Raw genomic sequence first — 13,577 nt, 5'->3', positions numbered from 1 at the left:
AGCAGGGGAAATTAAGACACTGTAAGTTTGGAGTATGAAAGACTTTATGTTGTCACAAAGGAGAAATCAACCAGTTTACTATCATGTTGTTCACCATGACTTCTTAGTGTTACAAAATTCCTTGGAAGCTAAAATATTAAATACAGGAGCTAAAATATTATTACTTATTATATGCCTAACACAACTATATTCTGCACAGAAATTTAAAACTAAGGTCTTCTCCATGTGTTTAAAATCTAAACAGGAGTGTTGAACCTCTGGCCCAGAAGATGTTCTTAGATTACAACTCTCATCATTGGCCATTCTGGCTGGAGGGACTTAGAGGATACTGATATCTGAGGACAGTGGCAGACACCACTTGCTACTGATCTAAAAAAATCAAATACAAGGAATCGGGCGAAATTTCTTAAAACGAGAGAAATTGGAGGGAGGAAATGAGCATGCTTATATAAACACTGACAGAAATCAGTTTGGAAAAGCAAATGGAAACATTAGGAGGGACTGAACAAATCGGATCTCCACAGCAAAGCATTTGGGACACAGCAAACAACCAGAGAAAATGTTCACTGAAGAAAAGAAAAAGGAACTACTGTTCAGAAAGCCAGAAAGAATCAGAAGAATGCATAGATAGTTGGGCGAGAGCAGTGCTTCTCTTCCGGAGTTCTCCCAATTCCTAAGTCTTTCAATTCAGCCACTGCATTGAAGCTAAAGACTTCCTGCTTGAGTGATGTGGAGCCAGCTTGGCGTGATTCAAAGTAGCTCTTTAACCACGTTCTTCAGAATCTGAGGTATAGCCTTCTCTTTTCTTTTTTCATTTTATGGTGCCATCTGCCTCATCACAGCTGCCAGCCTTAAACGTTAACTTTTTAATGAGATTGAAATATGTACTTTAATGAGACCAAAAACTTTTAATGAGCCTCAAAATCAAGCATAAGGCTTGCTCTCCCAACAATTCTACTTTATGTGATAACTTAAGTATTTCACGAGTTGTTTACAGCTCAGGCTCAACGTATTATAGATTGCATCTCTGTGTCTCTGTCGGCCAACGCATCTGAACACTGCTACGTCAGAGCTGCTTCACATTAACTGAGGTTCAACAGAAAACGTGTTCCCTAAATACCAATTCCCAAGGATGAACATGGATGGGAAAGAGACTGCTTCATACTACCCACAAAGACAAGGATTGTGGTTCCTGACTTTTCCAGCATTCAGCTTCCAGATCTAGAACTATGAAAGAGTGAGAACAACTTTTCTCTAGCCACTTTCACCACACCATACATAAGAAAACAAAACACCCTGAATACAAGAAACATCTGCATGAAAGGAAGGAGATGAAGCATAAGGGGACATCAAAGACAAATCAGTTTTTGTTTGTATATTCATGTTAAGGTTGTTCTTTTCCATTGTACAACTCATGAGATAAGAATCACCAGGATTTGAGCAGGATGATGATGACTGTCTGCCCTTCATGAAATGGCTTGGAAGTGAAGAAAAACATGCTTTCACAAAAAAAGTTTGCATTTGGAAAATGTGAAGACTATCTTGTGACTTTATTTCTATGATGTTTAACTCCCTAAAGCCTAGCAACTTCACCCTTTCTGCAGAAACTTATTGAGAATCAGAAAATCCATATTCAGATCTCTGTTCTAATTCAAGGGGCACTGAATCACTTCTCCATGAGTGTCCAGCAACGTGGCTTGGGAAGTTTATCATCATGGAAATAAAGTCACACAGTACACTCTTCACAATTTCCAAATGCATATGTGACAACATTTAGCCTAAGCAAGCTGTCCCCCCCCACACACAATATGCCTTGTAAAATGTGGATTCATTTCTGTCGGCACCATCTTCATTTTGTATGTACTGTTGAACAATTCACACATCATTGTTTTCCTGGACATTTGTCTTGTTTTAATGAGCCTGCATTTTGAAAGAGGATTCTTTGATTTTAGAACCATGGTATCAAAATTCTTTCGTTCAGAATCTTGTATTAGTTGCAACTGCAAATGTCCAACTCTCCAAAGAAACTGTATTAGGTCAATGAATTGCAGAAAAGATACAGAAACACTGTGGCGGCTTTTCTGGGGATTTCAGTCCACGGGGCTAAAGTAAGTAAGTAAGCACAATATACATTTGGGGGGGGGGGGACTCAGGGTAGAATAGCAGCACTGAAGTGTTCATAATTAAAACAATATTTGGTTTAATAACTTTGTCAGGGGCAATAAATTCTGGCATCCTTTTCTTTCAAAGAAGACTTTTTCTTAATAACCTTTCTAGATGGTTGCTTCTCAGGGACACCAATTGGTTGCTAAACGGTTGTCTATATTTACCCAGAATCTGGTGAAGCATTGAGCTCTAGTTCAGCTGCAACAGGCAAGTTCATGAACATTTTGGACATTTTTGTTACATGCGGCAGATTGCAGGTCAGTGGCTGGCTGCTAAAAGGCAATTCTCGCCACTGAGGCTACCTGGGCCTCCAGTGACAGAGAAGAATCCAAAACCACTACCATACTGCATATCTGCTCCTTCAGGGCAATTGCAACAGTGTTCAGGGCACACAACTGACCAACTTCTTGAACATGGGACTCCCTCACCCACCCATCTTACCAGGAGTCAAGCCCTGCCAATTTCCCCTCATCCATCCCAACATTGCACCCTGCCTCTCCTGATCCAGAAGTTGTGATGAAATAGAGCGACACCTTGCTTCAAACTCCTGGTAACAATTCTCAGCAGCTTCATGCAGATACTAAACAGAATTGAGGGTAGTAACTGTGTGGGGCCCCAAAAGTACTCCCCAAGTGCTACTCTCTGGACTTGGTCCCTTAAATAGGAACAGAACTACTGTAACACAAGGGCCACAATTTCCATTCCATGGAGCCAGGAGGATATCATAGTCAATGATAACAGAAGCCACAGAGAAGAAAAAAAGCAAGGTTGTGCTCCACTATATTGATTTTAATATAAACCAACATGGAAGGAAATAAAGATAAAAATCGTAACTTCTATGAGTGTACTCATTGCTATTGCTACTCATTGCTATTGCCAACGAAAAAGAAGAAATGGCCATCATCCCATCTTAATACTGATGGGAAAAACATACATTGGAGACGAGGGTTGCAATCTGCAAAGCAAATGAACTCTAAGCCTGTTCCTTCTTCATTTCACTACATCTCCTATGCCAGATATGTTTATATCGTAGTTGGAAGAAACTTGTCTGCTGTAAATTGCCTCCAGTGAAATGGTAACATTTCACAAGGAAACTGATACACTTTGGGTAAAATAGTGGACTTTGAGCATATGCCTTGGAGAAGATGAATAAACTAATGAGAGAAGGTTTTTCATCCCTAAGACTGACCATCATGGACACATGAGTTAAAACTATTTGTGCAACGTGAAAAGCACCATTGTTTATCTATCCTTTTACCATCAGTATCAAAAACAATGCAGCTATTTTAAACAATTTTGGAACGAGAATGTGCTCCAATGTGGAATATGCTGATCAAGTTCAAGTCTTGATTAGGTTCTTCCACAACCACCTCAAACAAAATCTATATTAAAACCCCACTGAAAAAATGCAGAACTTGGTGAGGTCCACTGCACACCGGTCATTGAGTATGTGAGCTGTAGCACCAGATGGCTCAAGTATTGAAGTTCTGCCTTCGCCTACCAAGAAAAAGACAAATACAGTACTGTATTTGCCCAAATGACCTTGACTTCTAGCACTCCAGCATTCTGGTGAATCTTAGATCCATGTGTGAACAGTTCAGATCCATTAATAAGGACAGCAAAACATAAGAGGAAGGCATCCTTTCCAGGGGTAGCCATTCCTAGCAGTGACTTGGAATAAATATGAACTATGAAGTAACGACTGCTCAAGATTCTTCTCATACATCTGCATTTTATTACATGGGATTTAAGCATGTTTCCACTGTTCTTTCCTTGGCTGCTGTTGTCTGTGCTTCTCATAGATGCTGCCAGGAGATTCTTAACTGCAGAATAGAAACCTATCCAAATGCTCCCCCCTCTGCTAGCTCAACGAAAGCCAAGATAAATACTAAGATTATTTGTTTGGCCCATTTGCTTACTCCGTGAGAGCTTCTGTGTTTCAAATGACATATATGTCTAGTGAAACATGCATAGGTTAAACTACTGGACTTTAGAGGGATCTGCACACAAGGTATATATTATTGACTTTCTATCTAATGATCGATCGATTGATTGGATAGAGATCTTATAATACATAGATATATAGCAAGTGGGGAGTGGGGAGAGAGCCAGGACCTATGAATTCAGGGTGGGTATCAATACTTGCTGGGTACCCAGCACTGGGAAACTGCTAGGACCCCAGTGCTCCAGCAGGGCCTACTGCTGCCACTTGCCCGGAGCCCCACATAAAAAATAAAATAAAAATAACTTGACGCTCTTTGCAGTGCTGGATGGTTGGATTTCACTGACATATTAATTTCCTACAATCTCCCTGATGCAGTATCTCTCTGGAGCATTGTGGGAAGTTAAAATGCAGAAAGACTCAAGCACTTGATCCTGCTTCCAGCATTGACCAGAGTGTTGCAGCCACCAAGCAGGCCTGATAGGGCCGGCCGACTGAGGAGAATCTAGATGCCACTTTGCCTACAGCCTTCTCATCCCTGGGGCTATCCCTGTATGAAATGCCAGGCTGTGTGGTCCAGACATGGTGGAGAAGATAAAATGATGGCCAGCCTACCAGCATGGTTGTTGCAGTGCTGAATTGCTCGTCAGGATGATTGTGAATCGAATGAAATCTAGATTGCTTTTGCTGTGTCAGGCAGTTATTGAACATTATCCCTTTCATATACATTACTTCCACCTGTGTATATTAGACTAACATTATAAGCCTGTGGCCTGATTTTGACTCCTAAGTCCCTCATAGCATCACTGGTTTGGGCTAGGCAATATTTGTTTACCAAGGTTAATTTGAATGGATTGGCACTGATACAATTTCTAATTTGGGTTTATCCAACTCACAATAGTCTACTAGTCTGATCCTTGAATCTTGACCATCTGTGCAATAGTTGCACTTTTCACATGGAATACAATGCTGCATTTTTACACATTGGTGCCATTTCAGTGACATCACTGCTTCAGGTTTCATAAGGACAAACACATGCCCCCTTTGTGCATCATTTGCATGAAGAGGGGCAAAGCATGTTGTCAAGGACTTCTAGAAAACATCTCCACCCCCACCATGATGGCATCCATTTCTCCCCAGCCCCATCACTGTTGTCCCATGAGTTAGCATGCACATTTAAGGGTTCCTTGAAAAAACCTGTTCATTGAGCATTCGTCCTGATTTGCTTGCACAAAGCTTATATGGTAGTTAGACTATGTCCAGTCTTTGTTGAGCATCTTCTGATTGGTTTACACAGCAGTTATACAATGACCATTCATCTTGATTTGCTTATGGGGTGCTTATACACCTTACCATTAAACATTCATTCACCCCACACTTTTCAGTGCATCTCCTCGTTATGGTCCTAGCTGCCATGTGTGCACCTTAAAAAAAGGAACAGTTGTGCTACGGTGACTGCTTGCTTTAATCCACTTTAACTGGGCAAACCTAAATTTCTGGTTTGTGCTTGAATTTCTCCTAACAATTCAGAAGCACTCTAAGTCATGTGTGTGTTGAACTTTCAGGCCCACCCACTCCCATGTTTCAAGTTTGTGCTGGGCCTAGAGAAACTGTGCAAAAGACCAAACAGGCCAACCAACCAGGCAGATTACAGTTTCAGGGAGGGACAAAGAGTAACAGAATATAACTTTGTCCTACCTGCCCTAGTAGACCAGTCTGTCAGCAGTATCTTCCTGCTTCCTTGTAAGGGTTCCTAACTAGGCTAGAAGCAGAGAACTCAGGACAGATCAATTGGTCACAGGTGAGGCTGCATTCCAAGGCAGCTGTGGATAAGGAAAATTGATTCCTAATGGAACTGACTGTGCATTTATCTCAGTTCAGTATTATAATTAAGGCACAGAGGTGAGGTGAGCTCAAGAGGCAACTGCAGCAATCCCTAGGGAAGTGGTTGCTTGACCCATATAAACTAACTTGGGCTTTGAGTGAAGCATCTTAGCAGTGCAGTCCTCCACATGTTTACTCAGAACTAAGTCCCACTAAGTTCAGTGGTGCTTTCTCCCAGGGAAGTGGGCATAGCAGCCTTCACCAACCTGGTTACTTCCAAATGTTTTTGGACTACAGCTGCCATCAGCCCTGGCCTGGAGTTCTGGTCCAAAACATCTGAAAGGAACCAGGTTGGTGAAGGCTGGGGTCCAAGACTGCTGCCTTAGGGCCAGATTCAATGAAACTGTTGTACTAGCGCTAGTGAGAGCTACTGCAATGAGCCTCGCTAGTGCAACTGTACCTTTCTTCCTCTTTCCCCCCTGTGCACCCCACCCCAAATTGGCTTGGGATGCGAGTGTGTCCAGGAGAACCCCCAGAACAGTATACCAGAGGAGGTGAAAGGAGATTATCCCGTCTAGTAAGGAGAAATGCTTGCACTAATGGAATGATTGTAATAGTATAATACTGAGTTTCATACTTAAGCACACTTATCCTGCCTGATCCTACAGCTCCATGTCATTAACACATCTTATTTCCTAAATTATTTTCTCTCCTCTCTCTCTCTCTCTCTCTCTCTCTCTCTCTCTCTCTCTCTCTCTCTCTCCTGCCTTCATACTTAATACCTTCCCCTCAAAAAAACCCCCAACAACTCTAATTGGGGTTGTTATCATCACTGTGATTTCTTACCAGGCAGCATCTCCCTTACAGAGTCATTAGGCGTAGCCTGCTTTCATTAGTTAGAAGGAGCAATCCCATTAAGAGCCATTTGGATACTAGACGATGAAAGCAAAACAACCCCCACCCTAAATCCCTTCATTTTTGAGGATGTGCTACCTTTCTGTGAGATGTTAAAAGGATTACAGAAATCAAGTGTAGCATAATAGAATCTCTTGTGACAAATTATTTTAGGTCCTAAAGCTTAGTATGTACGGCTTTATCCTTTTTGACAGCTGTTTCTTGGAGCAAGTATATATGATCACAGTGCAGCCTGATTTGATGAGTGCATGCCATCTGGTGGAACCGAAAAGGCTTTTTGCAGAGGGAAGCTTTGAAAAACCGATCCAATTCTTCTCATCTAGAGTAAAGCATTTTTCCTGGTTCCTTCCGTAGTTTAACAGCAACCTTCTTTTTCAGGGTTCCTCTTTAGCCCTCCTTCCCTGCCCCCACTCTCAACCCAATAGAATCCTATCCTTCACACACTGATAACTGAATGCACTGCTATAAAAAAGATTGAAAGGAAGCCTCAAGGCCCCCTGGTGTGTATGTGAAATGAACCAAGCGGCAAACTAAATAGGTTACCCAGGTGTGCTATTTTTATACTCAGCCTTCCTCAGATGTGTCTGAAATCAGAAAAATATATATACCGTATATACACTGAACATCAACAACAAGTACCGTATATATTTGTCGCGTTGTCACTTGGTGGCAATACAATAGTGATAGTACCCACTCTCTGAAATGCCTTCTCTCAGGTAATTGATGAGCTGGAGACAGTAATGGTCTTTAAACGCCTTTTGAAGACCAATGAGTGGGATTCAACTAATGAGTGCTTGTCAACAGAAGCCCTGGACAAGGAAGTCACACGTTCCCATTCTCTGGCCCATTGGACATATAAGGTAACAACCTGGGAGCTTCCAGCTGTTATTTCAGCAATGGATGGCTGGAGATATGTTTTTGCCCAACTTTTACAGAATCTTGATCAGGACTGGAATATGGAGAGAGGCATTTCTGGGGACATTAATTGTCCCCTATCTCTAGTTGCTGCCAACACTTTTGTCCCAATGGGAGATTCTTTCAATATAACCAAAGAGAAATGAACACAGAAGAGTTCAAGGCCCTGTTCCAGTCAACATTCATTTGTTCTCCCTGATTCCCACGCCCAGCCAAGTATGTTTAAAAATTTAGAAGTCTTGTGTTTACACTGAACAGCGCTTAACAGTGTTGTTGTAGATTGAAGAGTAAATTCTTTGCCCCGATTTTTAGCTGGAATTATCCTCAGTCATCTCAAAAATGACAAATTGCATAATATTCTCAACTTCAGAAATGTTCTCTGTGACTGCGTGTTTTCTCTTGCAGATTCTAAAGTGCATTATATAAACATAATCTAGGATGAAATGGAGAGTCACAAGGCAGAACTTAAAGGCAATGGCTAAAAGGCAGCATAGCGTGATTAAAGAACTCATGTGTTTACACAGTAGGCTTTAATTCCAATGCTGATTTTTCACAGGAACCCATCTACAATTATTATTATTATTATTTATTTGATTTATTACCCATCCTTCACCATAAGGCATTGCTCATGGACTTCTGCCTCACCTTGCCTTTGGATCATGAACAGGATATCTCCCCACCTCCTGGACTTGAGAACTTGGAACACATAACATCTCTCCCTTTTCAAGATTCCACCTCAGTTTATTGGCTCACATCTAGTCCGTCACTGTCTCCAAGCACCTCAGCTGTAATGTATTTCAATGTATTTATTTCTCTTTCCTCTTAGTTTTAATGTATCTGTGTGGAGCTTGTTATCTGTTTGGTTGGTTGGTTGGTTGGTTGGTTGGTTGGTTTTAAGTCACTTTAGGTTGTCGTGGGCAAGATAAAGCGACTGACAAATTTAATAATAAATAAATAAGTACTGCCTCTCCTGACTCAGATGGAGTAAAGCTGGGTGTCATCTGTATATCGATGACAGCTCACTCCATATCTCCTGATGACAGCTCCCTTGGTGCTCAGCAGTGCACCCTCCGAATAACTACTCTCTGGAAACTATTATTAAGGTAGTTACGGAACAACTGAAGAACAATGCCCCTGACCCTCATCTCCCTGTCACATTCCACAAGTATTGAGTGGTATTGAAGACCACTCAAGGAGAAAGTCAATGGTACTGGAAGCCACTCATTCAAGGAGAATGAGCAAGGTTGCAGACCCCACATCTCTTGCCTAAGAAATGATCTCTCCCCCAACAAATGTCATTTACCAAGGTGACCAAGGTGGTTTCAGTGCCAAACTGGCCCTAGAGCCAGACTGGAATTTCTTTCAAGCATTCTTGAAGCTGAACCACCACCCCTTGAATGACTTGAAATTGTATTCAATGCTCCCCTTCCATTCAGAAGTAATCATTTAATCCATCAGAAAATAGCTTTCATGAATAGAAAGGAGAGGGGAGCCCTTTTTGCTGATTCCCTGTCCCCCTTACAGTCTGCTCCCAAGGCTTGGAGTGTGAGAGATGACATGGAAGGCTGCCATTTTGGACCAGTTGTAAGGGAAGCCACACAAAGAGTATCGGGCAGTAATCTAGTCTTGAAGTTACCAAATTTCTCATGTAAGGTAGACACAAAGTGTGTCATCCCAGTTCTCCCTTTAAGAGTTAGGAGCCCACACCTTTTGGGTTGAATTAAGGCTCCTGCAAAGATATTTATCTCATTGCAGATCACTTTAAGTTGTGACCATTTGTTAGTCCCATAACAGTCTTGGGTCTTCATCCCAGAGCATGAGTAATGTGCTCTAAAACGTCTCATCATCATCATGATTTTGAAAGAGCATTTAGAAAGCCCTTTTGCTATCTATTTATTTTGTAACACTATTTTAAAATTGCAAGCAAAAGTCTGAAATCATCATTATGAGCTACAATTTTAAAAAGTTTTATTAAAAGGGGGTTTGCACATGTTTTAAATAATAATTTGCTTATCATTAGTACTTAACAAAAGGTGCATTCTTTTCAAAGTCAGCCATGTGTCAGATGTAGTCTATCAAATTCAGAAGACCTTGCATTCATAGTGACTTCATGACAAAAGTTTAAGGAGCAAAATGCATCCTATTCAAAACTCTGATTCATGACTAAGGCAGTGCTAGACAGATTAAAAATGTGATAATTAGGTTACATCAATAATCATGCTGTGAGCAAAAAATATCCAGAAAATATTCAGTTCCACACTGGGAATTCTGCATTTATGCCATAGTGTTTGGGCATCGTCTCATTGAAGTTCCCTGCTTTGAAGTGCCAAATATTTCAGCTGGGGCGATTTAAATCGCATTCTTAACTCCCATTGATATCAATGGCACTGCAAAATGCTTAAGCCCATTGTGTTATGCTTGGGAATAAGTCCAATTGAACTAAATGGGACATACCTTTGAGCAGGCCTGTTTAGGGCTGTACAGTAACCCTGGGTGGATTGTGCCCTGCTTTTCCTGTTATGGTGACTTTCAGTACTAGAGGCTTTTGAATGGGATAGTGCCCAGAATCTGGGGTTCTCAGAACCCTGCTTTTCTGCCATAAAAAGCAACTTTCTAGAAGTCTGATTAGGTCTTAATAATAAAAATGCCCACGCTCTAAATATTTATTTTTAGAAAATGTCACTTTATGCACAATTTTAACACTTCTTGCCACAGCCACTTAACCTTTAAAAGGATCTAGGATGGAACACTTTGTTTCAATTTGCATTACAGAATTTTACAAGATGAAGTCTGGTGTTGTTAATGCTTACTGCTCTCTGAATATTTTAAACACTCCAGCAATTGTGTTTTACGACTAAGGCCTTGACGTTGTTAAATCATGTCTTTCCCCTCCGTAGTCATGGAAGAAACAGGGCTAGGTTTAACCATGTATTCTCAATGCGATTGCGGGAGAGAGAGATTTCTGCCTCTCAGTTTTACAAAAGCTTCAGGTAGGGTTTAGGATTTTGTTTGGCATCACACAGGGAACAAAAAATCATGTAGATGTTTTGGGACTCTGAGATTGGAGCCCCCCCCCCTTTTTAAAAAAACTACACCAAGGTTCCAGCCATCATAATTGTGTAAAGATTCCTGAAATTTATGCCAGAAACAAGAAATTGTCCAGCGGGTCTTTCAGATGCTTAAACTTCTGCCAGTGCTTGAATTATGTGTGCATCACCAAGAAGAGAACAAAAGAAGCAAAGATTTGCATTAAGTTTGTACATACGAATATATGTACATACAAATATGTATTTATATGTAGTGGTGCAAGTTTAGAAATTATCATTACAATTTAAATAGACATGCAACATGCACCACCATGGTAGGGAAGACTATGACTTGGTAACCTGTGTGGCTATTCAGTGGGATGTCCAGATGTTTATGGGTAACTCCCTTTGTATGGTTCTTTATCTTTAAACTAGACTTGAACCAGACAGAATTTTAAAAAGAGGACTCCATCAAATAGAGGACAGCCCTTTAACTAGAGGGTTGTCCTCTGTAGGGTAGGATACATGGCCACTCTAAGCAGATGGAGATGTTATATACATGCCTTATAGTGAGCTGTGGTCCACAACAGCTTATGACATAATAAATTTGTTTGTTTCTAAGATGCTACAAGACATTGCTATTTTTAGACTTACATTCATTGACACATAAGTCAGAGGCTCTGCCCATTTGCAGCAACAGAGAACAGGGACAGCTTAAGGTATATCCAAATATTTTTAAAACTTGTCCTTCAAGAATCCAATTCCTTTTTAAAATAAATGCCAGATCTGTCACCCCCTGGCCTTTTTGTAAATTCATTATCCTTTCAATGAAAGTGGGGACAAGATTTACTTCCTATGGAACAACTGGGTAGAATCATACCTGCATTCCCCCTCTTTGGCTCCATAAGTTTATATTCCAGCAAAGCTTTTTCATTCACATAGGTTTGGCTGAGAAAGGAACCTGGCAGCCAGACTAGCAACCGGAGGCTTTTGCAGGTCAAATTAATAGTGTGCCTGTTCCACTTTGTGATATCACACTACAGCTGTAGTTGTTGTGCTTCATTTAGGAGTCTGTAATTTCTTTCAGAAATGGGTGGTGTGAGAGGAGTTGATAACGGCCACCAAAAGTTTTCACTTAGCACAGCAGCTGCTTTTCCCTTATGGATTGCAACTGCATGTCCAAATAATAGCTACCGTACTCACTGATGACAATAAAGCTAGGGTTTGCTCATGCATTACTTTCCCCCGAAGGTGCTGGATAAACCCAGAATGTATGGAAATGATGGCAGTATTGCTTCCTCTGCACATGCACGCAAATACAACTGACCCAACTTCAAGTCAGGCATCTGTATACACTGCGGTACCACAAATGCACATTTCCCTTCATTTTTTATCCTCGTGCAGAAATAAAAGATTGGATTGTGAATCAAGCTAGACGCTACATGGCAGCCAATCTCTTCAGTTAACTCAGGATAAGCAGATTAATGGGGGTAATCCAGGCTGTTTAAAACACCTGTTTCTTCATAAGATCATTTGCTACACCAATACCTCCTGTTTCTGATAAGCAGCACTAGAAAGGGAGCCCATCTCACCGAGTTGGACTTGTAACTGTACAACATACTTTTCTTCTTCTAAAGAAGCTTTCCGAAGTTAACCGAGGTCAATCTGTGTTCCTCTGTCTCTCACTCAATATGCCCCTTTAATCTCCTTATGTTTTTATTTCTCAGACATAAGACACACCATTTGTGTTAGTTGATTCAGAGATTTGGAGTATCACATAACTCAGCTGCTGCCTTCTGTCATTTCCATAGGTGAGGGAAGTTACTTTCAGTTATACAGACATTCTTCTTGGCCTCATGTCCCTAACATTTAAAACTTCTAACAACATAGACGGATAGATGGATAGACAGACAGACAGACAGACAGACGGATGGATAGATAGACTTATAATGGCACAAAATAAATAGAAAAAAAGAGTTTAAAATAAAACTTCATGAAGATATAAGCCATATTTGGGTTTCCTCCTCACAACAATCACATGGAGTGAGAGAGCAAGACTGCTAGTTCCACTCCCACAAGTCCTACTGGCCTCATCCTCCTCCATTCACCTTTTGGAGAGAGGAGGAGTTCTCTAAATGAGAGCTTGTTCTATATGTGTACTCTTCTGTGATGTGAAATCTGGACTGTGCAGGAGTCTACATCATGAAGGGAGCCAGAATACATGCAGCAGGTTCCTCCAGGGTGGGGGTGGGGGACGGAGTGGCCCAAACTCTTCTGCTTCCATTAAATGCTGAAAGAACACATACCATCTCAGTACTCCTTACTCAGCCTTGTGGTCTTGCCACATTAGAGGCGGGAGTGGGAAAGGCTGAGGGAGAGTAAGATACCTAAACCTACTAGGGGAAACCATGATTGAGTCAAGGCCCAAGATTGGTACAGGACACTTTCCATGGCCGACCCATCTCCGTAGCCACTGGGCTATGGCCCACCCTCCTTTATTTCCTTTCCTGGTTTCTTAATTTATAATGAACAAGTTCCAAGTTGTCACAGCTATAACAAAATACATAAAGTGGAAACATGAGTGCATGAACAACGGGATTATTGGGGAAAGGTTAAAAAAAAGGTAGGGCAGCCTATGAGCAAAGGTAATTTGGAGGAATCCAGAGCTCGTATGGCTATCCCTACAATTCAGTGCAGACTGTCCAAGCAGAAATCCTATTACCCTACCTGCTTGTTTTCTTTGAGTGGCCATCTGTGTTGCCCACTGCCTCAAGCAATATGGCAGAAGG

The 13,577-nt window shown here is 41.2% G+C and overlaps 1 protein-coding gene across 3 annotated transcripts in view; it reads right to left on the bottom strand.

Moving 5' to 3' along the window:
- Nucleotides 1–13,577, bottom strand: part of SLC1A2 (solute carrier family 1 member 2) — an 83,059-nt gene that overhangs the window by 31,269 nt on the left and 38,213 nt on the right. The gene's annotated exons all lie outside the window — the stretch shown is intronic.

The sequence above is a fragment of the Podarcis raffonei genome, chromosome 1 (genome assembly GCF_027172205.1).
Source record: "Podarcis raffonei isolate rPodRaf1 chromosome 1, rPodRaf1.pri, whole genome shotgun sequence".
Taxonomy (NCBI): Eukaryota; Metazoa; Chordata; class Lepidosauria; order Squamata; family Lacertidae; genus Podarcis; species Podarcis raffonei.
Note: the sequence above shows the minus strand (reverse complement) of the source record. Positions and strands in the feature narration are given on the sequence as shown.